The 26850-nt window shown below is 65.0% G+C and overlaps 1 protein-coding gene across 2 annotated transcripts in view; it reads left to right on the top strand.

Annotated features, from left to right (window-relative positions):
- Positions 1–548: 548 nt before the first annotated feature.
- The window catches only part of LRRC51 (leucine rich repeat containing 51), a 74421-nt gene continuing 48119 nt past the window's right edge, over positions 549–26850 (top strand). Inside the window, exon 1 of one of the 2 annotated variants that reach the window (XM_075337662.1) lies at positions 549–739. The gene's annotated coding sequence lies outside the window, so the exon portion shown is untranslated. The other variant, XM_075337663.1, reaches the window with a different exon arrangement.

Raw genomic sequence — 26850 nt, 5'->3', positions numbered from 1 at the left:
TGTGTGTGGAGGGCGGGAGGTCCCGGTGTGAGTGTGTGTGTGGAGGGCGGGACGGGAGGTCCTGGTGGGTGTGTGTGTGTGTGTGGAGGGCGGGAGGTCCTGGTGAGTGGGGGTGTGTGTGTGTGTGTGGAGGGCGGGAGGTCCTGGTGGGTGGGGGTGTGTGTGTGTGTGTGTGTGGAGGGCGGGAGGTCCTGGTGGGTGGGGGTGTGTGTGTTTGTGTGGAGGGCGGGAGGTCCTGGTGGGTGGGTGTGTGTGTGTGTGTGTGTGTGTGTGGAGGGCGGGAGGTCCTGGTGGGTGGGGGGGTGTGTGTGTGTGTGTGTGTGGAGGGCGGGAGGTCCTGGTGTGTGTGTGTGTGTGTGTGTGTGTGTGTGGAGGGCGGGAGGTCCTGGTGTGTGTGTGTGTGTGTGTGTGTGTGTGTGTGTGTGTGTGTGTGTGTGTGTGTGTGTGTGTGTGTGTGGAGGGCGGGAGGTCCTGGTGGGTGGGGGTGTGTGTCTGTGTGTGTGGAGGGCGGGAGGTCCTGGTGGGTGGGGGTGGGGGTGTGTAGGGCGAGAGGTCGGGAGGTCCCGATATGGTGGGGCTCGGTGACCGGCCAGCACCGTCCACTCGTACAATGGAGGGAAAACCTGATATCCACGAGTCACCCACACGGTGGCGCTATCACTTCCAGTCTGTTCTTAAATAACTTCCGGTCATGTGGTAGAACACTTCCTGTCTGCTGTTCTGTTGTTCCGTTGCCATGGTGAGTTGTCGCTAGGTTACCGTCCGTCTAATTCATCTGGGAGTGCGGCAAGTGAGTAGAGCAATGCAGGGAGCGTCATGGCCCCTACACTGAGGCTGCAGCCGGCCGCGTGCCGAAACCATCACACTCTGGGGCTCCTGTTGTGTAGTGTAGTGTCTGGCGGGGACTTGTATGGGGCTGCCACCTGTAGTGTCCGTCGGGGGCCAGGGACTTGTATGGGGCTGCCACCTGTAGTGTCTGGCGGGGGCGGGGACTTGTATGGGGCTGCCACCTGTAGTGTCCGTCGGGGGCCAGGGACTTGTATGGGGCTGCCTCCTGTAGTGTCTGGCGGGGGCGGGGACTTGTATGGGGCTGCCACCTGTAGTGTCCGTCGGGGGCCAGGGACTTGTATGGGGCTGCCTCCTGTAGTGTCTGGCGGGGGCGGGGACTTGTATGGGGCTGCCACCTGTAGTGTCTGGCGGGGGCGGGGACTTGTATGGGGCTGCCACCTGTAGTGTCGGGCGGGGTTTTGTATGGGGCTGCCACCTGTAGTGTCTGGCGGGGGCGGGGACTTGTATGGGGCTGCCACCTGTAGTGTTTGGCGGGGCGGGGACTTGTATGGGGCTGCCACCTGTAGTGTCTGGCGGGGGCGGGGACTTGTATGGGGCTGCCACCTGTAGTGTTTGGCGGGGCGGGGACTTGTATGGGGCTGCCACCTGTAGTGTCTGGCGGGGGCGGGGACTTGTATGGGGCTGCCACCTGTAGTGTTTGGCGGGGCGGGGACTTGTATGGGGCTGCCACCTGTAGTGTCTGGCGGGGGCGGGGACTTGTATGGGGCTGCCACCTGTAGTGTCTCGCGGGGGCGGGGACTTGTATGGGGCTGCTACCTGTAGTGTCTGGCGGGGACTTGTATGGGGCTGCCACCTGTAGTGTCTGGCGGGGGCGGGGACTTGTATGGGGCTGCCTCCTGTAGTGTCCGGAGGGGGGCGCGGACTTGTATGGGACTGCCACCTGTAGTGTCTGGCGGGGGCAGGGACTTGTATGGGACTGCCACCTGTAGTGTCTGGAGGGGGGCGGGGACTTGTATGTGGCTGCCTCCTGTAGTGTCTGGAGGGGGGCGGGGACTTGTATGGGGCTGCCACCTGTAGTGTCTGGCGGGGACTTGTATGGGGCTGCCACCTGTAGTGTCTGGCGGGGGCGGGTACTTGTATGGGGCTGCCTCCTGTAGTGTCCGGAGGGGGGCGGGGACTTGTATGGGACTGCCACCTGTAGTGTTTGGCGGGGCGGGGACTTGTATGGGGCTGCCACCTGTAGTGTCCGGCGGGGGGCGGGGGCTTGTATGGGGCTGCCACCTGTAGTGTCTGTCGGGGGCCAGGGACTTGTATGAGGCTGCCACCTGTAGTGTCTGGCGGGGGCGGGGACTTGTATGGGGCTGCCACCTGTGGTGTCTGGCGGGGGCGGGGACATGTATGGGGCTGCCACCTGTAGTGTCTGGCGGGGGCGGGGTTTTGTATGGGGCTGCCACCTGTAGTGTCTGGCGGGGGCGGGGACTTGTATGGGGCTGCCACCTGTAGTGTCTCGCGGGGGCGGGGACTTGTATGGGGCTGCCTCCTGTAGTGTCCGGTGGGGGGCGGGGACTTGTATGGGGCTGCCACCTGTAGTGTCTGGCGGGGACTTGTATGGGGCTGCCACCTGTAGTGTCTGGCGGGGGCGGGGACTTGTATGGGGCTGCCTCCTGTAGTGTCCGGAGGGGGGCAGGGACTTGTATGGGACTGCCACCTGTAGTGTCTGGAGGGGGGTGGGGACTTGTATGGGACTGCCACCTGTAGTGTCTGGCGGGGGCAGGGACTTGTATGGGACTGCCACCTGTAGTGTCTGGAGGGGGGCGGGGACTTGTATGGGGCTGCCTCCTGTAGTGTCTGGAGGGGGGCGGGGACTTGTATGGGACTGCCACCTGTAGTGTCTGGCGGGGGCGGAGACTTCTATGGGACTGCCACCTGTAGTGTCTGGAGGGGGGCGGGGACTTGTATGGGACTGCCACCTGTAGTGTCTGGAGGGGGCGGGGACTTGTATGGGGCTGCCACCTGTAGTGTCTCGCGGGGGCGGGGACTTGTATGGGGCTGCCTCCTGTAGTGTCCGGTGGGGGGCGGGGACTTGTATGGGGCTGCCACCTGTAGTGTCTGGCGGGGACTTGTATGGGGCTGCCACCTGTAGTGTCTGGCGGGGGCGGGGACTTGTATGGGGCTGCCTCCTGTAGTGTCCGGAGGGGGGCGGGGACTTGTATGGGACTGCCACCTGTAGTGTCTGGAGGGGGGTGGGGACTTGTATGGGACTGCCACCTGTAGTGTCTGGCGGGGGCAGGGACTTGTATGGGACTGCCACCTGTAGTGTCTGGAGGGGGGCGGGGACTTGTATGTGGCTGCCTCCTGTAGTGTCTGGAGGGGGGCGGGGACTTGTATGGGGCTGCCACCTGTAGTGTCTGGCGGGGACTTGTATGGGGCTGCCACCTGTAGTGTCTGGCGGGGGCGGGGACTTGTATGGGGCTGCCTCCTGTAGTGTCCGGAGGGGGGCGGGGACTTGTATGGGACTGCCACCTGTAGTGTTTGGCGGGGCGGGGACTTGTATGGGGCTGCCACCTGTAGTGTCCGTCGGGGGCCAGGGACTTGTATGGGGCTGCCTCCTGTAGTGTCTGGCGGGGGCGGGGACTTGTATGGGGCTGCCACCTGTAGTGTCTGGCGGGGGCCAGGGACTTGTATGAGGCTGCCACCTGTAGTGTCTGGCGGGGGCGGGGACTTGTATGGGGCTGCCACCTGTAGTGTCTGGCGGGGGCGGGGTTTTGTATGGGGCTGCCACCTGTAGTGTCTGGCGGGGGCGGGGACTTGTATGGGGCTGCCACCTGTAGTGTCTGGCGGGGGCGGGGACTTGTATGGGGCTGCCACCTGTAGTGTCTCGCGGGGGCGGGGACTTGTATGGGGCTGCTACCTGTAGTGTCTGGCGGGGACTTGTATGGGGCTGCCACCTGTAGTGTCTGGCGGGGGCGGGGACTTGTATGGGGCTGCCTCCTGTAGTGTCCGGAGGGGGGCGCGGACTTGTATGGGACTGCCACCTGTAGTGTCTGGCGGGGGCAGGGACTTGTATGGGACTGCCACCTGTAGTGTCTGGAGGGGGGCGGGGACTTGTATGTGGCTGCCTCCTGTAGTGTCTGGAGGGGGGCGGGGACTTGTATGGGGCTGCCACCTGTAGTGTCTGGCGGGGACTTGTATGGGGCTGCCACCTGTAGTGTCTGGCGGGGGCGGGGACTTGTATGGGGCTGCCTCCTGTAGTGTCCGGAGGGGGGCGGGGACTTGTATGGGACTGCCACCTGTAGTGTTTGGCGGGGCGGGGACTTGTATGGGGCTGCCACCTGTAGTGTCCGGCGGGGGGCGGGGGCTTGTATGGGGCTGCCACCTGTAGTGTCTGTCGGGGGCCAGGGACTTGTATGAGGCTGCCACCTGTAGTGTCTGGCGGGGGCGGGGACTTGTATGGGGCTGCCACCTGTGGTGTCTGGCGGGGGCGGGGACATGTATGGGGCTGCCACCTGTAGTGTCTGGCGGGGGCGGGGTTTTGTATGGGGCTGCCACCTGTAGTGTCTGGCGGGGGCGGGGACTTGTATGGGGCTGCCACCTGTAGTGTCTCGCGGGGGCGGGGACTTGTATGGGGCTGCCTCCTGTAGTGTCCGGTGGGGGGCGGGGACTTGTATGGGGCTGCCACCTGTAGTGTCTGGCGGGGACTTGTATGGGGCTGCCACCTGTAGTGTCTGGCGGGGGCGGGGACTTGTATGGGGCTGCCTCCTGTAGTGTCCGGAGGGGGGCAGGGACTTGTATGGGACTGCCACCTGTAGTGTCTGGAGGGGGGTGGGGACTTGTATGGGACTGCCACCTGTAGTGTCTGGCGGGGGCAGGGACTTGTATGGGACTGCCACCTGTAGTGTCTGGAGGGGGGCGGGGACTTGTATGGGGCTGCCTCCTGTAGTGTCTGGAGGGGGGCGGGGACTTGTATGGGACTGCCACCTGTAGTGTCTGGCGGGGGCGGAGACTTCTATGGGACTGCCACCTGTAGTGTCTGGAGGGGGGCGGGGACTTGTATGGGACTGCCACCTGTAGTGTCTGGAGGGGGCGGGGACTTGTATGGGGCTGCCACCTGTAGTGTCTCGCGGGGGCGGGGACTTGTATGGGGCTGCCTCCTGTAGTGTCCGGTGGGGGGCGGGGACTTGTATGGGGCTGCCACCTGTAGTGTCTGGCGGGGACTTGTATGGGGCTGCCACCTGTAGTGTCTGGCGGGGGCGGGGACTTGTATGGGGCTGCCTCCTGTAGTGTCCGGAGGGGGGCGGGGACTTGTATGGGACTGCCACCTGTAGTGTCTGGAGGGGGGTGGGGACTTGTATGGGACTGCCACCTGTAGTGTCTGGCGGGGGCAGGGACTTGTATGGGACTGCCACCTGTAGTGTCTGGAGGGGGGCGGGGACTTGTATGTGGCTGCCTCCTGTAGTGTCTGGAGGGGGGCGGGGACTTGTATGGGGCTGCCACCTGTAGTGTCTGGCGGGGACTTGTATGGGGCTGCCACCTGTAGTGTCTGGCGGGGGCGGGGACTTGTATGGGGCTGCCTCCTGTAGTGTCCGGAGGGGGGCGGGGGACTTGTATGGGACTGCCACCTGTAGTGTTTGGCGGGGCGGGGACTTGTATGGGGCTGCCACCTGTAGTGTCCGTCGGGGGCCAGGGACTTGTATGGGGCTGCCTCCTGTAGTGTCTGGCGGGGGCGGGGACTTGTATGGGGCTGCCACCTGTAGTGTCTGGCGGGGGCCAGGGACTTGTATGAGGCTGCCACCTGTAGTGTCTGGCGGGGGCGGGGACTTGTATGGGGCTGCCACCTGTAGTGTCTGGCGGGGGCGGGGTTTTGTATGGGGCTGCCACCTGTAGTGTCTGGCGGGGGCGGGGACTTGTATGGGGCTGCCACCTGTAGTGTCTGGCGGGGGCGGGGACTTGTATGGGGCTGCCACCTGTAGTGTCTCGCGGGGGCGGGGACTTGTATGGGGCTGCTACCTGTAGTGTCTGGCGGGGACTTGTATGGGGCTGCCACCTGTAGTGTCTGGCGGGGGCGGGGACTTGTATGGGGCTGCCTCCTGTAGTGTCCGGAGGGGGGCGCGGACTTGTATGGGACTGCCACCTGTAGTGTCTGGCGGGGGCAGGGACTTGTATGGGACTGCCACCTGTAGTGTCTGGAGGGGGGCGGGGACTTGTATGTGGCTGCCTCCTGTAGTGTCTGGAGGGGGGCGGGGACTTGTATGGGGCTGCCACCTGTAGTGTCTGGCGGGGACTTGTATGGGGCTGCCACCTGTAGTGTCTGGCGGGGGCGGGGACTTGTATGGGGCTGCCTCCTGTAGTGTCCGGAGGGGGGCGGGGACTTGTATGGGACTGCCACCTGTAGTGTTTGGCGGGGCGGGGACTTGTATGGGGCTGCCACCTGTAGTGTCCGGCGGGGGGCGGGGGCTTGTATGGGGCTGCCACCTGTAGTGTCTGTCGGGGGCCAGGGACTTGTATGAGGCTGCCACCTGTAGTGTCTGGCGGGGGCGGGGACTTGTATGGGGCTGCCACCTGTGGTGTCTGGCGGGGGCGGGGACATGTATGGGGCTGCCACCTGTAGTGTCTGGCGGGGGCGGGGTTTTGTATGGGGCTGCCACCTGTAGTGTCTGGCGGGGGCGGGGACTTGTATGGGGCTGCCACCTGTAGTGTCTCGCGGGGGCGGGGACTTGTATGGGGCTGCCTCCTGTAGTGTCCGGTGGGGGGCGGGGACTTGTATGGGGCTGCCACCTGTAGTGTCTGGCGGGGACTTGTATGGGGCTGCCACCTGTAGTGTCTGGCGGGGACTTGTATGGGGCTGCCTCCTGTAGTGTCCGGAGGGGGGCGGGGACTTGTATGGGACTGCCACCTGTAGTGTCTGGAGGGGGGTGGGGACTTGTATGGGACTGCCACCTGTAGTGTCTGGCGGGGGCAGGGACTTGTATGGGACTGCGACCTGTAGTGTCTGGAGGGGGGCGGGGACTTGTATGGGGCTGCCTCCTGTAGTGTCTGGAGGGGGGCGGGGACTTGTATGGGACTGCCACCTGTAGTGTCTGGCGGGGGCGGAGACTTCTATGGGACTGCCACCTGTAGTGTCTGGAGGGGGGCGGGGACTTGTATGGGACTGCCACCTGTAGTGTCTGGAGGGGGCGGGGACTTATATGGGGCTGCCACCTGTAGTGTCTCGCGGGGGCGGGGACTTGTATGGGGCTGCCTCCTGTAGTGTCCGGTGGGGGGCGGGGACTTGTATGGGGCTGCCACCTGTAGTGTCTGGCGGGGACTTGTATGGGGCTGCCACCTGTAGTGTCTGGCGGGGGCGGGGACTTGTATGGGGCTGCCTCCTGTAGTGTCCGGAGGGGGGCGGGGACTTGTATGGGACTGCCACCTGTAGTGTCTGGAGGGGGGTGGGGACTTGTATGGGACTGCCACCTGTAGTGTCTGGCGGGGGCAGGGACTTGTATGGGACTGCCACCTGTAGTGTCTGGAGGGGGGCGGGGACTTGTATGTGGCTGCCTCCTGTAGTGTCTGGAGGGGGGCGGGGACTTGTATGGGGCTGCCACCTGTAGTGTCTGGCGGGGACTTGTATGGGGCTGCCACCTGTAGTGTCTGGCGGGGGCGGGGACTTGTATGGGGCTGCCTCCTGTAGTGTCCGGAGGGGGGCGGGGACTTGTATGGGACTGCCACCTGTAGTGTTTGGCGGGGCGGGGACTTGTATGGGGCTGCCACCTGTAGTGTCCGGCGGGGGGCGGGGGCTTGTATGGGGCTGCCACCTGTAGTGTCTGTCGGGGGCCAGGGACTTGTATGAGGCTGCCACCTGTAGTGTCTGGCGGGGGCGGGGACTTGTATGGGGCTGCCACCTGTGGTGTCTGGCGGGGGCGGGGACATGTATGGGGCTGCCACCTGTAGTGTCTGGCGGGGGCGGGGTTTTGTATGGGGCTGCCACCTGTAGTGTCTGGCGGGGGCGGGGACTTGTATGGGGCTGCCACCTGTAGTGTCTCGCGGGGGCGGGGACTTGTATGGGGCTGCCTCCTGTAGTGTCCGGTGGGGGGCGGGGACTTGTATGGGGCTGCCACCTGTAGTGTCTGGCGGGGACTTGTATGGGGCTGCCACCTGTAGTGTCTGGCGGGGGCGGGGACTTGTATGGGGCTGCCTCCTGTAGTGTCCGGAGGGGGGCGGGGACTTGTATGGGACTGCCACCTGTAGTGTCTGGAGGGGGGTGGGGACTTGTATGGGACTGCCACCTGTAGTGTCTGGCGGGGGCAGGGACTTGTATGGGACTGCCACCTGTAGTGTCTGGAGGGGGGCGGGGACTTGTATGGGGCTGCCTCCTGTAGTGTCTGGAGGGGGGCGGGGACTTGTATGGGACTGCCACCTGTAGTGTCTGGCGGAGGCGGAGACTTCTATGGGACTGCCACCTGTAGTGTCTGGAGGGGGGCGGGGACTTGTATGGGGCTGCCACCTGTAGTGTCCGTCGGGGGCGCGGACTTCTATGGGGCTGCCACCTGTAGTGTTTGGTGGGGCGGGGACATGTATGGGGCTGCCTCCTGTAGTGTTTGGCGGGGGGCGGGGACTTGTATGGGGCTGCCATCTGTAATGTCCGGAGGGGGGCGGGGACTTGTAGTGTCTGGCGGGGGCGGTACTTGTATGGGGATGCCATCTGTAGTGTCTGGCGGGGCCAGGGACTTGTATGGGGCTGCCACCTGTAGTGTCTGGCGGGGACGGGGACTTGTATAGGACTGCCACCTGTAGTGTCTGGTGGGGGCGGGGACTTGTATGGGGCTGCCACCTGTAGTGTCTGGCGGGGGCGGGGATTTGTATGGGGCTGCCACCTGTAGTGTTTGGCGGGGCGGGGACTTGTATGGGGCTGCCACCTGTAGTGTCTGGCGGGGGCGGGGACTTGTATGGGGCTGCCACCTGTAGTGTCTGGCGGGGCGGGGACTTGTATGGGGCTGCCACCTGTAGTGTCTGTCGGGGGCCAGGGACTTGTATGGGGCTGCCACCTGTAGTGTCTGGCGGGGGCGGGGACTTGTATGGGGCTGCCACCTGTAGTGTCTGGCGGGGGCGGGGGGCGGGGACTTGTATGGGGCTGCCACCTGTAGTGTCTGGCGGGGGCGGGGACTTGTATGGGGCTGCCACCTGTAGTGTCTGGCGGGGACTTGTATGGGGCTGCCTCCTGTAGTGTCCGTCGGGGGCCAGGGACTTGTATGGGGCTGCCACCTGTAGTGTTTGGCGGGGCGGGGACTTGTATAGGGCTGCCACCTGTAGTGTCCGTCGGGGGTGGGGACTTGTATGGGGCTGCCACCTGTAGTGTCTGGCGGGGGCGGGGACATGTATGGGGCTGCCACCGGTAGTGTCCGGAGGGGGGCGGGGACTTGTATGGGGCTGCCACCTGTAGTGTCCGTCGGGGGCGGGGACTTGTATGGGGCTGCCACCTGTAGTGTCTGGCGGGGGCGGGGACATGTATGGGGCTGCCACCAGTAGTGTCCGGAGGGGGGCGGGGACTTGTATGGGGCTGCCACCTGTAGTGTCTGGCGGGGGCGGGGACATGTATGGGGCTGCCACCGGTAGTGTCCGGAGGGGGGCGGGGACATGTATGGGGCTGCCACTTGTAGTGTCCGTCGGGGGCCAGGGACTTGTATGGGGCTGCCTCCTGTAGTGTCTGGCGGGGACTTGTATGGGGCTGCCTCCTGTAGTGTCTGGCGGGGGCGGGGACTTGTATGGGGCTGCCACCTGTAGTGTCCGTCGGGGGCCAGGGACTTGTATGGGGCTGCCACCTGTCGTGTTTGGCGGGGCGGGGACTTGTATGGGGCTGCCACCTGTAGTGTCTGGCGGGGGCGGGGACTTGTATGGGGCTGCCACCTGTAGTGTCTGGCGGGGGCGGGGACATGTATGGGGCTGCCACCTGTAGTGTCTGGTGGGGGCGGGGACTTGTATGGGGCTGCCACTTGTAGTGTCCGTCGGGGGCCAGGGATTTGTATGGGGCTTCCACCTGTAGTGTCTGGCGGGGGCGGGGACTTGTATGGGGCTGCCACCTGTAGTGTCCGTCGGGGGCCAGGGACTTGTATGGGGCTGCCACCTTTAGTGTCTGGCGGGGGTGGGGACATGTATGGGGCTGCCACCTGTAGTGTCTGTCAGGGGCCAGGGACTTGTATGAGACTGCCACCTGTAGTGTCTGGCGGGGGGCGGGGGACTTGTATGGGGCTGCCACCTGTAGTGTCTGGCGGGGGCGGGGGACATGTATGGGGCTACCACCTGTAGTGTCTGGCGGGGGCGGGGACTTGTATGGGGCTGCCACCTGTAGTGTCTGGCGGGGACATGTATGGGGCTGCCTCCTGTAGTGTTTGGCCCGGCGGGGACTTGTATGGGGCTGCCACCTGTGGTGTCCGTCGGGGGCCAGGGACTTGTATGGGGCTGCCACCTGTAGTGTCCGTCGGGGGCGGGGACTTGTATGGGGCTGCCACCTGTAGTGTTTGGCGGGGGCAGGGACATGTATGGGGCTGCCACCTGTAGTGTCTGGCGGGGACTTGTATGGGGCTGCCACCTGTAGTGTGCGTCGGGGGCCAGGGACTTGTATGGGGCTGCCACCTGTAGTGTTTGGCGGGGGCCAGGGACTTGTATGGGGCTGCCACCTGTAGTGTTTGGCGGGGCGGGGTCTTGTATGGGGCTGCCACCTGTAGTGTTTGGCGGGGGCCAGGGACTTGTATGGGGCTGCCACCTGTAGTGTCTGGCGGGGGCGGAGACTTGTATGGGGCTGCTACCTGTAGTGTCCGGAGGGGGGCGGGGACTTGTATGGGGCTGCCACCTGTAGTGTCTGGCGGGGGCGGGGACTTGTATGGGGCTGCCACCTGTAGTGTCTGGAGGGGGCGGGGACTTGTATGGGGCTGCCACCTGTAGTGTCCGGAGGGGGCGGGGACTTGTTTGGGGCTGCCACCTGTAGTGTCTGGCGGGGGCGGGGACTTGTATGGGGCTGCCACCTGTAGTGTCTGGCGGGGGCGGGGACTTGTATGGGGCTGCCTCCTGTAGTGTCTGGCGGGGGCGGGGACTTGTATGGGGCTGCCACCTGTAGTGTCTGGCGGGGGCGGGGACTTGTATGGGGCTGCCACCTGTAGTGTCTGGAGGGGGCGGGGACTTGTATGGGGCTGCCACCTGTAGTGTCCGGAGGGGGCGGGGACTTGTATGGGGCTGCCACCTGTAGTGTCTGGCGGGGGCGGGGACTTGTATGGGGCTGCCACCTGTAGTGTCTGGCGGGGGCGGGGACTTGTATGGGGCTGCCTCCTGTAGTGTCTGGCGGGGGCGGGGACATGTATGGGGCTGCCACCTGTAGTGTCTGGCGGGGGCGGGGACATGTATGGGGATGCCATCTGTAGTGTCTGGCGGGGGCGGGGACTTGTATGGGGCTGCCACCTGTAGTGTCTTGAGGGGGGCGGGGACTTGTATGGGGCTGCCACCTGTAGTGTCCGTCGGGGGCCAGGGACTTGTATGGGGCTGCCACCTGTAGTGTCTGGAGGGGGCGGGGACTTGTATGGGGCTGCCACCTGTAGTGTCCGGAGGGGGCGGGGACTTGTATGGGGCTGCCACCTGTAGTGTCTGGCGGGGGCGGGGACTTGTATGGGGCTGCCACCTGTAGTGTCTGGCGGGGGCGGGGACTTGTATGGGGCTGCCTCCTGTAGTGTCTGGCGGGGGCGGGGACATGTATGGGGCTGCCACCTGTAGTGTCTGGCGGGGGCGGGGACATGTATGGGGATGCCATCTGTAGTGTCTGGCGGGGGCGGGGACTTGTATGGGGCTGCCACCTGTAGTGTCTTGAGGGGGGCGGGGACTTGTATGGGGCTGCCACCTGTAGTGTCCGTCGGGGGCCAGGGACTTGTATGGGGCTGCCACCTGTAGTGTTTGGCGGGGCGGGGACTTGTATGGGGCTGCCACCTGTAGTGTCTGGAGGGGGCGGAAACTTGTATGGGGCTGCCAACTGTAGTGTTTGGCGGGGCTGGGACTTGTATGGGGCTGCCACCTGTAGTGTCTGGCGGGGGCGGGGCAAGGACTTGTATGGGGCTGCCGCCTGTCGTGTCTGGAGGGGGGCGGGGACATGTATGGGGCTGCCACCTGTAGTGTCTGGAGGGGGGCGGGGACTTGTATGGGGCTGCCACCTCTAGTGTCCGGAGGGGGGCGGGGACATGTATGGGGCTGTCTCCTGTAGTGTCTGGCGGGGGCGGGAACATGTATGGGGCTGCCACTTGTTGTATCCGGAGGGGGGCGGGGACTTGTATGGGGCTGCCTCCTGTCGTGTCTGGCGGGGGGCGGGGACATGTATGGGGCTGCCACTTGTTGTATCCGGAGGGGGGCGGGGACTTGTATGGGGCTGCCACCAGTAGTGTCCGGAGGGGGGCGGGGACTTGTATGGGGCTGCCACCTGTAGTGTCTGGCGGGGGCGGGGACATGTATGGGGCTGCCACCTGTAGTGTCCGGAGGGGGGCGGGGACTTGTATGGGGCTGCCGCCTGTAGTGTTTGGCGGGGCGGGGACTTTTATGGGGCTGCCACCTGTAGTGTTCGGCGGGGGGCGGGGACTTGTATGGGGCTGCCTCCTGTAGTGTCTGGCAGGGGCGGGGACTTGTATGGGGCTGCCACCTGTAGTGTCTGGCGGGGGCGGGGACTTGTATGGGGCTGCCACCTGTAGTGTTCGGCGGGGGGCAAGGACTTGTATGGGGCTGCCTCCTGTAGTGTCTGGCAGGGGCGGGGACTTGTATGGGGATGCCACCTGTAGTGTCTGGCGGGGGCGGGGACTTGTATGGGGCTGCCACCTGTAGTGTCTGGCGGGGGCGGGGACTTGTATGGGGCTGCCACCTGTAGTGTCTGGCGGGGGCGGGGACTTGTATGGGGCTGCCACCTGTAGTGTCTGGCGGGGGTGGGGACTTGTATGGGGCTGCCACCTGTAGTGTCTAGCGGGGGCGGGGACTTGTATGGGGCTGCCACCTGTAGTGTCTAGCGGACGCGGGGACTTGTATGGGGCTGCCACCTGTAGTGTCTAGCGGGGGCGGGCACTTGTATGGGGTTGCCTCCTGTAGTGTCTGGCGGCGGGGGCGGGGCAAGGACTTGTATGGGGCTGCCTCCTGTCGTGTTCGGAGGGGGGCGGGGACATGTATGGGGCTGCCACTTGTTGTATCCGGAGGGGGGCGGGGACTTGTTTGGGGCTGCCGCCTTTAGTGTTTGGCGGGGCGGGGACTTGTATGGGGCTGCCACCTTTAGTGTTCGGCGGGGAGCGGGGACTTGTATGGGGCTGCCTCCTGTAGTGTCTGGCAGGGGCGGGGACTTGTATGGGGCTGCCACCTGTAGTGTCCGGTGGGGGGCGGGGACTTGTATGGGGCTGCCACCTGTAGTGTCCGTCGGGGGCCAGGGACTTGTATGGGGCTGTCACCTGTAGTGTCCGGTGGGGGGCGGGGACTTGTATGGGGCTGCCACCTGTAGTGTCCGTCGGGGGCCAGGGACTTGTATGGGGCTGCCTCCTGTAGTGTCCGTCGGTGGCCAGGGACTTGTATGGGGCTGCCTCCTGTAGTGTCCGTCGGGGGCGGGGACTTGTATGGGGCTGCCACCTGTAGTGTCCGTCGGTGGCCAGGGACTTGTATGGGGCTGCCTCCTGTAGTGTCCGTCGGGGGCGGGGACTTGTATGGGGCTGCCACCTGTAGTGTCCGTCGGGGGCGGGGACTTGTATGGGGCTGCCACCTGTAGTGTCTGGCGGGGGTGGGGACTTGTATGGGGCTGCCACCTGTAGTGTCTGGCGGGGGCGGGGACTTGTATGGGGCTGCCACCTGTAGTGTCTGGCAGGGGCGGGGACTTGTATGGGGCTGCCACCTGTAGTGTCTGGCGGGGGCGGGGACTTGTATGGGGCTGCCACCTGTAGTGTTCGGCGGGGGGCAAGGACTTGTATGGGGCTGCCACTTGTTGTATCCGGAGGGGGGCGGGGACTTGTTTGGGGCTGCCGCCTTTAGTGTTTGGCGGGGCGGGGACTTGTATGGGGCTGCCTCCTGTAGTGTCTGGCAGGGGCGGGAACATGTATGGGGCTGCCACTTGTTGTATCCGGAGGGGGGCGGGGACTTGTATGGGGCTGCCACCTGTAGTGTTTGGCGGGGCGGGGACTTGTATGGGGCTGCCTCCTGTAGTGTCTGGCAGGGGCGGGGACTTGTATGGGGCTGCCACCTGTAGTGTTTGGCGGGGCGGGGACTTGTATGGGGCTGCCACCTGTAGTGTTCGGCGGGGGGCGGGGACTTGTATGGGGCTGCCTCCTGTAGTGTCTGGCAGGGGCGGGGACTTGTATGGGGCTGCCACCTGTAGTGTCCGTCGGGGGCCAGGGACTTGTATGGGGCTGCCACCTGTAGTGTCTGGCGGGGGCGGGGACTTGTATGGGGCTGCCACCTGTAGTGTCCGTCGGGGGCCAGGGACTTGTATGGGGCTGCCTCCTGTAGTGTCTGGCGGGGGCGGGGACTTGTATGAGTTTGCCACCTTTAGTGTCCGTCGGGGGCCAGGGACTTGTATGGGGCTGCCTCCTGTAGTGCCCGTCGGGGGCGGGGACTTGTATGGGGCTGCCTCCTGTAGTGTCCGTCGGGGGGCGGGGACTTGTATGGGGCTGCCACCTGTAGTGTCTGGCGGGGGTGGGGACTTGTATGGGGATGCCACCTGTAGTGTCTGGCGGGGGCGGGGACTTGTATGGGGCTGCCACCTGTAGTGTCTGGCGGGGGCGGGGACTTGTATGGGGCTGCCACCTGTAGTGTCTGGCGGGGGCGGGGACTTGTATGGGGCTGCCACCTGTAGTGTCTGGCGGGGGTGGGGACTTGTATGGGGCTGCCACCTGTAGTGTCTGGCGGGGGTGGGGACTTGTATGGGCCTGCCACCTGTAGTGTCCGTCGGGGGCCAGGGACTTGTATGGGGCTGCCACCTGTAGTGTTTGGCGGGGCGGGGACTTGTATGGGGCTGCCACCTGTAGTGTTTGGCGGGGGTGGGGACATGTATGGGGCTGCCACCTGTAGTGTCTAGCGGGGGCGGGGACTTGTATGGGGCTGCCACCTGTAGTGTCTGGCGGGGGTGGGGACATGTATGGGGCTGCCACCTGTAGTGTCTAGCGGGGGCGGGGACTTGTATGGGGCTGCCACCTGTAGTGTCTAGCGGGCGCGGGGACTTGTATGGGGCTGCCACCTGTAGTGTCTAGCGGGGGCGGGAACTTGTATGGGGTTGCCTCCTGTCGTGTTCGGAGGGGGGCGGGGACTTGTATGGAGCTGTCTCCTGTCGTGTCTGGTGGGGGGCGGGGACATGTATGGGGCTGCCACTTGTTGTATCCGGAGGGGGGCGGGGACTTGTTTGGGGCTGCCGCCTGTAGTGTTCGGCGGGGAGCGGGGACTTGTATGGGGCTGCCTCCTGTAGTGTCTGGCAGGGGCGGGGACTTGTATGGGGCTGCCACCTGTAGTGTCCGGTGGGGGGGCGGGGACTTGTATGGGGCTGCCACCTGTAGTGTCCGTCGGGGACCAGGGACTTGTATGGGGCTGTCACCTGTAGTGTCCGGTGGGGGGCGGGGACTTGTATGGGGCTGCCACCTGTAGTGTCCGTCGGGGGCCAGGGACTTGTATGGGGCTGCCTCCTGTAGTGTCTGGCGGGGGCGGGGACTTGTATGGGGCTGCCACCTGTAGTGTCCGTCGGTGGCCAGGGACTTGTATGGGGCTGCCTCCTGTAGTGTCCGTCGGGGGCGGGGACTTGTATGGGGCTGCCACCTGTAGTGTCCGGAGGGGGGCGGGGACTTGTATGGGGCTACCACCTGTAGTGTCTGGCGGGGGTGGGGACTTGTATGGGGCTGCCACCTGTAGTGTCTGGCGGGGGCGGGGACTTGTATGGGGCTGCCACCTGTAGTGTCTGGCGGGGGGCGGGGACTTGTATGGGGCTGCCACCTGTAGTGTCTGGCGGGGGCGGGGAGGTTGTATGGGGCTGCCTCCTGTAGTGTCTGGCGGGGGGCGGGGACTTGTATGGGGCTGCCACCTGTAGTGTCCCTCGGGGGCCAGGGACTTGTATGGGGCTGCCACCTGTAGTGTTTGGCGGGGGGCGGGGACATGTATGGGGCTGCCACCTGTAGTGTCTGGCGGGGGTGGGGACTTTTATGGGGCTGCCACCTGTAGTGTCTGGCGGGGGCGGGGACTTGTATGGGGCTGCCACCTGTAGTGTCTGGCGGGGGTGGGGACTTGTATGGGGCTGCCACCTGTAGTGTCTGGCGGGGGCGGGGAGTTGTATGGGGCTGCCACCTGTAGTGTCTGGCGGGGGCGGGGGACTTGTGTGGGGCTGCCACCTGTAGTGTCTGGCGGTGGCGGGGAGTTGTATGGGGCTGCCACCTGTAGTGTCTGGCGGGGGCGGGGACTTGTATGGGGCTGCCACCTGTAGTGTCTGGCGGGGGCGGGGAATTGTATGGGGCTGCCACCTGTAGTGTCTGGCGGGGGGCGGGGACTTGTATGGGGCTGCCTCCTGTAGTGTCTGGCGGGGGCGGGGACTTTTATAGGGCTGCCTCCTGTAGTGTCTGGCGGGGGCGGGGACTTGTATGGGGCTGCCTCCTGTAGTGTCTGGGGGCGGGGCAAGGACTTGTATGGGGCTGCCTCCTGTCGTGTCCGGAGGGGGGCGGGGACTTGTATGGGGCTGCCTCCAGTAGTGTCTGGCGGGGGCGGGGACTTGTATGTGGCTGCCTCCTGTCGTGTCTGGCGGGGCGGGGGACTTGTATGGGGCTTCCACCTGTAGTGTCTGGCGGGGGCGGGGACTTGTATGGGGCTGCCACCTGTAGTGTCTGGCGGGGGCGGGGAGTTGTATGGGGCTGCCTCCTGTAGTGTCTGGCGGCGGGGGCGGGGCAAGGACTTGTATGGGGCTGCCTCCTGTCGTGTCCGGAGGGGGGCGGGGACTTGTATGGGGCTGCCTCCAGTAGTGTCTGGCGGGGGCGGGGACTTGTATGTGGCTGCCTCCTGTCGTGTCTGGCGGGGGCGGGGACTTGTATGGGGCTTCCACCTGTAGTGTCTGGCGGGGGCGGGGACTTGTATGGGGCTGCCACCTGTAGTGTCTGGCGGGGGCGGGGAGTTGTATGGGGCTGCCTCCTGTAGTGTCTGACGGGGGCGGGGACTTGTATGGGGCTGCCACCTGTAGTGTCCCTCGGGGGCCAGGGACTTGTATGGGGCAGCCTCCTGTAGTGTTTGGCGGGGGGCGGGGACATGTATGGGGCTGCCACCTGTAGTGTCCCTCGGGGGCCAGGGACTTGTATGGGGCTGCCACCTGTAGTGTTTGGCGGGGCGGGGACTTGTATGGGGCTGCCACCTGTAGTGTCTGGTGGGGGTGGGGACTTGTATGGGGCTGCCACCTGTAGTGTCTGGCGGGGGCGGGGACATGTATGGGGCTGCCACCTGTAGTGTTTGGCGGGGGGCGGGGACATGTATGGGGCTGCCACCTGTAGTGTCCCTCGGGGGCCAGGGACTTGTATGGGGCTGCCACCTGTAGTGTCTGGTGGGGGTGGGGGACTTGTATGGGGCTGCCACCTGTAGTGTCTGGCGGGGGCGGGGAGTTGTATGGGGCTGCCACCTGTAGTGTCCGGAGGGGGGCGAGGACTCGTATGGGGCTGCCACCTGTAGTGTCTGGCGGGGGTGGGGACTTGTTTGGGGCTGCCACCTGTAGTGTCTGGCGGGGGCGGGGACTTGTATGGGGCTGCCACCTGTAGTGTCTGGCGGGGGCGGGGACTTGTATGGGGCTGCCACCTGTAGTGTCTGGCGGTGGCGGGGAGTTGTATGGGGCTGCCACCTGTAGTGTCTGGCGGGGACTTGTATGGGGCTGCCACCTGTAGTGTCTGGCGGGGGGCGGGGAATTGTATGGGGGCTGCCACCTGTAGTGTCTGGCGGGGGCGGGGACATGTATGGATCTGCCACCTGTAGTGTCTGGCGGGGGGCGGGGACTTGTATGGGGCTGCCTCCTGTAGTGTCTGGCGGGGGCGGGGACTTGTATGGGGCTGCCACCTTTAGTGTCTGGCGGGGACCAGGGACTTGTATGGGGCTGCCACCTTTAGTGTCTGGCGGGGGCGGGGACTTGTATGGGGCTGCCTCCTGTAGTGTCTGGCGGGGGCGGGGACTTGTATGGGGCTGCCTCCTGTAGTGTCTGGCTGGGGTGGGGACTTGTATGGGGCTGCCACCTTTAGTGTCCGTCGGGGGCGGGGACTTTTATAGGGCTGCCTCCTGTAGTGTTTGGCGGGGCGGGGACTTGTATGGGGCTGCCACCTGTAGTGTCTGGCGGGGGCGGGGACTTGTATGGGGCTGCCACCTGTAGTGTCCGTCGGGGGCCAGGGACTTGTATGGGGCTGCCTCCAGTAGTGTCTGGCGGGGGCGGGGACTTGTATGTGGCTGCCTCCTGTCGTGTCTGGCGGGGGCGGGGACTTGAATGGGGCTGCCACTTGTTGTATCCGGAGGGGGGCGGGGACTTGTATGGGGCTGCCTCCAGTAGTGTCTGGCGGGGGCGGGGACTTGTATGTGGCTGCCTCCTGTCGTGTCTGGCGGGGGCGGGGACTTGAATGGGGCTGCCACTTGTTGTATCCGGAGGGGGGCGGGGATTTGTATGGGGCTGCCGCCTGCAGTGTTTGGCCGGGCGGGGACATGTATGGGGCTGCCACCTGTAGTGTCTGGCGGGGGCGGGGACTTGTATGGGGCTGCCAACTGTAGTGTCTGGCGGGGACTTGTATGGGGCTGCGACCTGTAGTGTCTCGCGGGGGCGGGGACATGTATGGAGCTGCCACCTGTAGTGTCTCGCGGGGGCCAGAGACTTGTATGGGGCTGCCACCTGTAGTGTCCGTCGGGGGCCAGGGACTTGTATGGGGCTGCCACCTGTAGTGTCCGTCGGGGGCCAGGGACTTGTATGGGGCTGCCACCTGTAGTGTTTGGCGGGGCTGTAACTTGTATGGGGCTGCCACCTGTAGTGTTTGGCGGGGCTGGGACTTGTATGGGGCTGCCACCTGTAGTGTTTGGCGGGGGTGGGGACATGTATGGGGCTGCCACCTGTAGTGTTTGGCGGGGGTGGGGACATGTATGGGGCTGCCACCTGTAGTGTTTGGCGGGGGGCGGGGACTTGTATGGGGCTGCCACCTGTAGTGTCTGGCGCGGGTGGGGACTTTTATGGGGCTGCCACATGTAGTGTCTGGCGGGGGCGGGGCAAGGACTTGTATGGGGCTGCCTCCTGTCGTGTCCGGAGGGGGGCGGGGACTTGTATGGGGCTGCCACCTGTAGTGTCCGGAGGGGGGCGGGGACTTGTATGGGGCTGCCACCTGTAGTGTCCGTCGGGGGGCGAGGACTTGTATGGGGCTGCCTCCTGTAGTGTCTGGCGGGGGCGGGGACTTGTATGGGGCTGCCACCTGTAGTGTCTGGCGGGGGCGGGGACTTGTATGGGACTGCCTCCTGTAGTGTCTGGCGGGGGCGGGGACTTGTATGGGGCTGCCACCTGTATTGTCTGGCGGGGGCGGGGACTTGTATGGGGCTGCATCCTGTAGTGTCTGGCGGGGGTGGGGACTTGTATGGGGCTGCCACCTGTAGTGTCTGGCGGGGGCGGGGACTTGTATGGGACTGCCTCCTGTAGTGTCTGGCGGGGGCGGGGACTTGTATGGGGCTGCATCCTGTAGTGTCTGGCGGGGGTGGGGATTTGTATGGGGCTGCCACCTGTAGTGTCCGTCGGGGGCCAGGGACTTGTATGGGGCTGCCACCTGTAGTGTCTGGCGGGGGCGGGGACTTGTATGGGGCTGCCACCTGTAGTGTCCGTCGGGGGCTAGGGACTTGTATGGGGCTGCCTCCTGTAGTGTCTGGCGGGGGCGGGGACTTTAGTGTCCGTCGGGGGCCAGGGACTTGTATGGGTCTGCCTCCTGTAGTGTCCGTCGGGGGCGGCGACTTGTATGGGGCTGCCACCTGTAGTGTCCGGAGGGGGGCGGGGACTTGTATGGGGCTGCCACCTGTAGTGTTTGGCGGGAGGCGGGGACATGTATGGGGCTGCCACCTGTAGTGTCTGGCGGGGGTGGGGACTTGTATGGGGCTGCCACCTGTAGTGTCTGGCGGGGGCGGGGACTTGTATGGGGCTGCCACCTGTAGTGTCTGGCGCGGGTGGGGACATGTATGGGGCTTTCACCTGTAGTGTCTGGCGGGGGGCGGGGACTTTTATGGGGCTGCCTCCTGTAGTGTCTGGGGGGCGGGGACTTGTATGGGGCTGCCACCTGTAGTGTCCGTCGGGGGCCAGGGACTTGTATGGGGCTGCCACCTGTAGTGTCCGGAGGGGGGCGGGGACTTGTATGGGGCTGCCGCCTGTAGTGTTTGGCGGGGCGGGGACTTGTATGGGGCTGCCACCTGTAGTGTCCGGCAGGGGGCGGGGACTTGTATGGGGCTGCCTCCTGTAGTGTCTGGCGGGGGCGGGGACTTGTATGGGGCTGCCACCTGTAGTGTCCGTCGGTGGCCAGGGACTTGTATGGGGCTGCCTCCTGTAGTGTCCGTCGGGGGCGGGGACTTGTATGGGGCTGCCACCTGTAGTGTCCGGAGGGGGGCGGGGACTTGTATGGGGCTACCACCTGTAGTGTCTGGCGGGGGTGGGGACTTGTATGGGGCTGCCACCTGTAGTGTCTGGCGGGGGCAGGGACTTGTATGGGGCTGCCACCTGTAGTGTCTGGCGGGGGCGGGGACTTGTATGGGGCTGCCACCTGTAGTGTCTGGCGGGGGCGGGGAGTTGTATGGGGCTGCCTCCTGTAGTGTCTGGCGGGGGCGGGGACTTGTATGGGGCTGCCACCTGTAGTGTCCCTCGGGGGCCAGGGACTTGTATGGGGCTGCCACCTGTAGTGTTTGGCGGGGGGCGGGGACATGTATGGGGCTGCCACCTGTAGTGTCTGGCGGGGGTGGGGACTTTTATGGGGCTGCCACCTGTAGTGTCTGGCGGGGGCGGGGACTTGTATGGGGCTGCCACCTGTAGTGTCTGGCGGGGGCGGAAAGTTGTATGGGGCTGCCACCTATAGTGTCCGGAGGGGGGCGAGGACTCGTATGGGGCTGCCACCTGTAGTGTCTGGCGGGGGTGGGGACTTGTATGGGGCTGCCACCTGTAGTGTCTGGCGGGGGTGGGGACATGTATGGGCTGCCACCTGTAGTGTCTGGCGGGGGTGGGGACATGTATGGGCTGCCACCTGTAGTGTCTGGCGGGGGCGGGGACTTGTATGGGGCTGCCACCTGTAGTGTCTGGCGGGGGCGGGGACTTGTATGGGGCTGCCACCTGTAGTGTCTGGCGGTGGCGGGGAGTTGTATGGGGCTGCCACCTGTAGTGTCTGGCGGGGGCGGGTACTTGTATGGGGCTGCCACCTGTAGTGTCTGGCGGGGGCGGGGACATGTATGGATCTGCCACCTGTAGTGTCTGGCGGGGGGCGGGGACTTGTATGGGGCTGCCTCCTGTAGTGTCTGGCGGGGGCGGGGACTTGTATGGGGCTGCCACCTGTAGTGTCCGACGGGGGCGGGGACTTTTATAGGGCTGCCTCCTGTAGTGTCTGGCGGGGGCGGGGACTTGTATGGGGCTGCCACCTGTAGTGTCTGGCGGGGGCGGGGACTTGTATGGGGCTGCCACCTGTAGTGTCTAGCGGGGGTGGGGACTTTTATGGGGCTGCCACATGTAGTGTCTAGCGGGGGTGGGGACTTGTATGGGGCTGCCTCCTGTAGTGTCTGGCGGCGGGGGCGGGGCAAGGACTTGTATGGGGCTGCCTCCTGTCGTGTCCGGAGGGGGGCGGGGACTTGTATGGGGCTGCCACTTGTTGTATCCGGAGGGGGGCGGGGATTTGTATGGGGCTGCCGCCTGTAGTGTTTGGCGGGGCGGGGACTTGTATGGGGCTGCCACCTGTAGTGTCCGGCGGGGGGCGGGGACTTGTATGGGGCTGCCACCTGTAGTGTTAGGCGGGGGGCGGGGACTTGTATGGGGCTGCCACCTGTAGTGTCCGGTGGGGTGCGGGGACTTGTATGGGGCTGCCTCCTGTAGTGTCTGGCGGGGGCGGCGACTTGTATGGGGCTGCCACCTGTAGTGTCCGTCGGGGGCCAGGGACTTGTATGGGGCTGTCACCTGTAGTGTCCGGTGGGGGGCGGGGACTTGTATGGGGCTGCCACCTGTAGTGTCCGTCGGGGGCCAGGGACTTGTATGGGGCTGCCTCCTGTAGTGTCTGGCGGGGGCGGGGACTTGTATGGGGCTGCCACCTGTAGTGTCCGTCGGTGGCCAGGGACTTGTATGGGGCTGCCTCCTGTAGTGTCCGTCGGGGGCGGGGACTTGTATGGGGCTGCCACCTGTAGTGTCCGGAGGGGGGCGGGGACTTGTATGGGGCTGCCACCTGTAGTGTCTGGCGGGGGTGGGGACTTGTATGGGGCTGCCACCTGTAGTGTCTGGCGGGGGCGGGGACTTGTATGGGGCTGCCACCTGTAGTGTCTGGCGGGGGCGGGGACTTGTATGGGTCTGCCACCTGTAGTGTCTGGCGGGGGCGGGGACTTGTATGGGGCTGCCTCCTGTAGTGTCTGGCGGGGGCGGGGACTTGTATGGGGCTGCCACCTGTAGTGTCCCTCGGGGGCCAGGGACTTGTATGGGGCTGCCACCTGTAGTGTTTGGCGGGGGGCGGGGACATGTATGGGGCTGCCACCTGTAGTGTCTGGTGGGGGTGGGGACTTTTATGGGGCTGCCACCTGTAGTGTCTGGAGGGGGCGGGGACTTGTATGGGGCTGCCACCTGTAGTGTCTGGCGGGGGCGGGGAGTTGTATGGGGCTGCCACCTGTAGTGTCCGGAGGGGGGCGAGGACTCGTATGGGGCTGCCACCTGTAGTGTCTGGCGGGGGTGGGGACTTGTTTGGGGCTGCCACCTGTAGTGTCTGGCGGGGGCGGGGACTTGTATGGGGCTGCCACCTGTAGTGTCCGTCGGGGGGCGGGGACTTGTATGGGGCTGCCACCTGTAGTGTCCGTCGGGGGCCAGGGACTTGTATGGGGCTGCCACCTGTAGTGTCTGGCGGGGGCGGGGACTTGTATGGGGCTGCCACCTGTAGTGTCTGGCGGTGGCGGGGAGTTGTATGGGGCTGCCACTTGTGTCTGGCGGGGCGGGGACATGTATGGGGCTGCCACCTGTAGTGTCTGGCGGGGGGCGGGGACTTGTATGGGGCTGCCACCTGTAGTGTCTGGCGGGGGCGGGGACTTGTATGGGACTGCCACCTGTAGTGTCTGGCAGTGGTGGGGAGTTGTATGGGGCTGCCACCTGTAGTGTCTGGCGGGGGCTGGGACTTGTATGGGGCTGCCACCTGTAGTGTCTGGCGGTGGCGGGGAGTTGTATGGGGCTGCCACTTGTAGTGTCTGGCGGGGGCGGGGACATGTATGGGGCTGCCACCTGTAGTGTCTGGCGGGGGGCGGGGACTTGTATGGGGCTGCCACCTGTAGTGTCTGGCGGGGACGGGGACTTGTATGGGGCTGCCACCTGTAGTGTTTGGCGGGGTGGGGACTTGTATGGGGCTGCCACCTGTAGTGTCTGGCGGGGGGCGGGGACTTGTATGGGGCTGCCACCTGTAGTGTCCGTCGGGGGGCGGGGACTTGTATGGGGCTGCCACCTGTAGTGTCCGTCGGGGGCCGGGGACTTGTATGGGGCTGCCACCTGTAGTGTTTGGCGGGGTGGGAACTTGTATGGGGCTGCCACCTGTATTGTCTGGCGGGGGCGGGGACTTGTATGGGACTGCCACCTGTAATGTCCGGTGGGGGGCGGGGACTTGTATGGGGCTGCCACCTGTAGTGTCCGGTGAGGGGCGGGGACTTGTATGGGACTGCCACCTGTAGTGTCCGGCGGGGGGCGGGGACTTGTATGGGGCTGCCACCTGTAGTGTCTGGCGGGGGCGGCGACTTGTATGGGGCTGCCACCTGTAGTGTCCGTCGGGGGCCAGGGACTTGTATGGGGCTGCCACCTGTAGTGTCCGGAGGGGGCCAGGGACTTGTATGGGGCTGCCACCTGTAGTGTCTGGCGGGGGCGGGGACTTGTATGGGGCTGCCACCTGTAGTGTCTGGCGGGGGCGGGGACATGTATGGGGCTGCCACCTGTAGTGTCTGGCGGGGGCGGGGACTTGTATGGGGCTGCCACCTGTAGTGTCTGGTGGGGACTTGTATGGGGCTGCCACCTGTAGTGTCTGGCGGGGACTTGTATGGGGCTGCCACCTGTAGTGTCTGGCGGGGGCGGGGACATGTATGGGGCTGCCACCTGTAGTGTCTGGCGGGGGCGGGGACTTGTATGGGGCTGCCACCTGTAGTGTCTGGCGGGGACTTGTATGGGGCTGCCACCTGTATTGTCTCGCGGGGGCCAGGGACTTGTATGGGGCTGCCTCCTGTAGTGTCTGGCGGGGGCGGGGACTTGTATGGGGCTGCCACCTGTAGTGTCTCGCGGGGGCCAGGGACTTGTATGGGGCTGCCTCCTGTAGTGTCTGGCGGGGGCGGGGACTTGTATGGGGCTGCCACCTGTAGTGTCCGTCGGGGGCCAGGGACTTGTATGGGGCTGCCACCTGTAGTGTTTGGCGGGGCTGTAACTTGTATGGGGCTGCCACCTGTAGTGTTTGGCGGGGCTGTAACTTGTATGGGGCTGCCACCTGTAGTGTTTGGCGGGGTGGGGACATGTATGGGGCTGCCACCTGTAGTGTCTGGCGCGGGTGGGGACTTTTATGGGGCTGCCACATGTAGTGTCTAGCGGGGGTGGGGACTTGTATGGGGCTGCCTCCTGTAGTGTCTGGCGGGGGCGGGGCAAGGACTTGTATGGGTCTGCCTCCTGTCGTGTCCGGAGGGGGGCGGGGACTTGTATGGGGCTGCCTCCTGTCGTGTCCGGAGGGGGGCGGGGACTTGTATGGGGCTGCCTCCTGTAGTGTCTGGCGGGGGCGGGGCAAGGACTTGTATGGGGCTGCCTCCTGTCGTGTCTGGCGGGGGCGGGGACTTGTATGGGGCTGCCACCTGTAGTGTCCGGAGGGGGGCGGGGACTTGTATGGGGCTGCCACCTGTAGTGTCCGTCGGGGGGCGGGGACTTGTATGGGGCTGCCTCCTGTAGTGTCTGGTGGGGACGGGGACTTGTATGGGGCTGCCACCTGTAGTGTCCGTCGGGGGGCGGGGACTTGTATGGGGCTGCCACCTGTAGTGTCCGTCGGGGGCCGGGGACTTGTATGGGGCTGCCACCTGTAGTGTTTGGCGGGGTGGGAACTTGTATGGGGCTGCCACCTGTATTGTCTGGCGGGGGCGGGGACTTGTATGGGACTGCCACCTGTAATGTCCGGTGGGGGGCGGGGACTTGTATGGGGCTGCCACCTGTAGTGTCCGGTGAGGGGCGGGGACTTGTATGGGACTGCCACCTGTAGTGTCCGGCGGGGGGCGGGGACTTGTATGGGGCTGCCACCTGTAGTGTCTGGCGGGGGCGGCGACTTGTATGGGGCTGCCACCTGTAGTGTCCGTCGGGGGCCAGGGACTTGTATGGGGCTGCCACCTGTAGTGTCCGGAGGGGGCCAGGGACTTGTATGGGGCTGCCACCTGTAGTGTCTGGCGGGGGCGGGGACTTGTATGGGGCTGCCACCTGTAGTGTCTGGCGGGGGCGGGGACATGTATGGGGCTGCCACCTGTAGTGTCTGGCGGGGGCGGGGACTTGTATGGGGCTGCCACCTGTAGTGTCTGGTGGGGACTTGTATGGGGCTGCCACCTGTAGTGTCTGGCGGGGACTTGTATGGGGCTGCCACCTGTAGTGTCTGGCGGGGGCGGGGACATGTATGGGGCTGCCACCTGTAGTGTCTGGCGGGGGCGGGGACTTGTATGGGGCTGCCACCTGTAGTGTCTGGCGGGGACTTGTATGGGGCTGCCACCTGTATTGTCTCGCGGGGGCCAGGGACTTGTATGGGGCTGCCTCCTGTAGTGTCTGGCGGGGGCGGGGACTTGTATGGGGCTGCCACCTGTAGTGTCTCGCGGGGGCCAGGGACTTGTATGGGGCTGCCTCCTGTAGTGTCTGGCGGGGGCGGGGACTTGTATGGGGCTGCCACCTGTAGTGTCCGTCGGGGGCCAGGGACTTGTATGGGGCTGCCACCTGTAGTGTTTGGCGGGGCTGTAACTTGTATGGGGCTGCCACCTGTAGTGTTTGGCGGGGCTGTAACTTGTATGGGGCTGCCACCTGTAGTGTTTGGCGGGGTGGGGACATGTATGGGGCTGCCACCTGTAGTGTCTGGCGGGGGCGGGGACTTGTATGGGGCTGCCACCTGTAGTGTCTGGCGGGGGCGGGGACTTGTATGGGGCTTGTCACAAACCACCGGGGGGGTCACTCAGAAATCCCCCGCGCTGGCTACCAGTACGTCACAATCGGGGGGTAACAAGTGGGGGTCACCCCTCCTTTATACCTCCCGACCGACAGACAGAGCACGTGACGCGCTCTCTAGCGCCCCTCTTATAGTCAGGCCAATTATGGAATTGCCCGACCATAAGCAAGGAGGCCACTATACTACTTATGCCGATTATTGAAGGGCCCCCGGTGAGAGTAAGGTATATATTCCCCCGACCTCCGCGGGCGGAATATATAAAATCTCCCCGAATCTCACTGGCCTCCCCACAATAATCCTTGGCACAATTCGCTGCCACCAACCGATTTACGGTAACTATTAGCCGAACACACAGACGTGGGATTCAAGATCGAGATAACAGAACAGCCCAAGATTAATTATATAATTTAATCAGCCTAAAGCACACTAGAAACTACAATATATACAATAGGGAATCTACAGAATATACATATGTCAGAGTACAGTTACAGTCAAAGCATGGGTTACAAACAGGCATACACAGTTCCAGCAGTTACCTTGTTGCGTCTGGCCACAGGGGGGCGCTGTAGACCAGGTTTCTAGGAACTCCCGCAGATGTTTCCTGCACGTGACCCCCAGCGAAAGAACACTGGAAAATGGCCGAAGTAGGGTTATCAACCTGGACAAATCCAGGTCCCCTCCTACCTTCGTGACCTCAGAGGGAGCA

Source organism: Anomaloglossus baeobatrachus, chromosome 2, assembly GCF_048569485.1.
Source record: "Anomaloglossus baeobatrachus isolate aAnoBae1 chromosome 2, aAnoBae1.hap1, whole genome shotgun sequence".
Classification (NCBI taxonomy): Eukaryota; Metazoa; Chordata; class Amphibia; order Anura; family Aromobatidae; genus Anomaloglossus; species Anomaloglossus baeobatrachus.
The sequence above is the reverse complement of the archived record's forward strand: the minus strand, read 5'-3'. Positions and strand labels throughout refer to the sequence as shown.